The sequence below is a fragment of the Otolemur garnettii genome, unplaced genomic scaffold (genome assembly GCF_000181295.1).
Source record: "Otolemur garnettii isolate 467f Iridium unplaced genomic scaffold, OtoGar3 scaffold00091, whole genome shotgun sequence".
NCBI lineage: Eukaryota > Metazoa > Chordata > Mammalia > Primates > Galagidae > Otolemur > Otolemur garnettii.
Window position 1 is genome coordinate 6,359,986 of NW_003852486.1, and position 456 is coordinate 6,360,441.

The following is a 456-nucleotide window of genomic DNA, read 5'->3' on the forward strand; positions in this document are numbered from 1 at the left end:
CTCGGAGTGATTTGTGGGGGATCCCGGTGATTTAGGCATAACAGAAATGAAAAGGCTAATCTAAGCTCCCTAATCCCAGGTGAAATCAGTATCAGAAGGAGACTGGCTCCCTCCCTCCCTTCTAGGCAAGGACAATTAGCTCAGAAGGAGCCAAACTGTCTGGAACAAACAAGTAGCCCCCGCCTCTCTAGAGGGTCCCTAACCAGAAACAGTTCAGCCAATAGCAGCCCTGCCCCACAAAACACCCGATGAGGCTCAGCACCTATGGCTCAAGTGACTAAGGCGCCAGCCAGATACACCTAAGTTGGTGAGTTTGAATCCAGCCCAGCCCGCCAAACAACAATCCTGGCTGCAAAAAAAAAGAAATAGCCAGGCGTTGCGGCCAGCACCTGTGGTCCCAGCTACTTGGGAGGCAGAGGCAGGAGACTCGCTTGAACCCAGGAGTTGGAGGTTGCT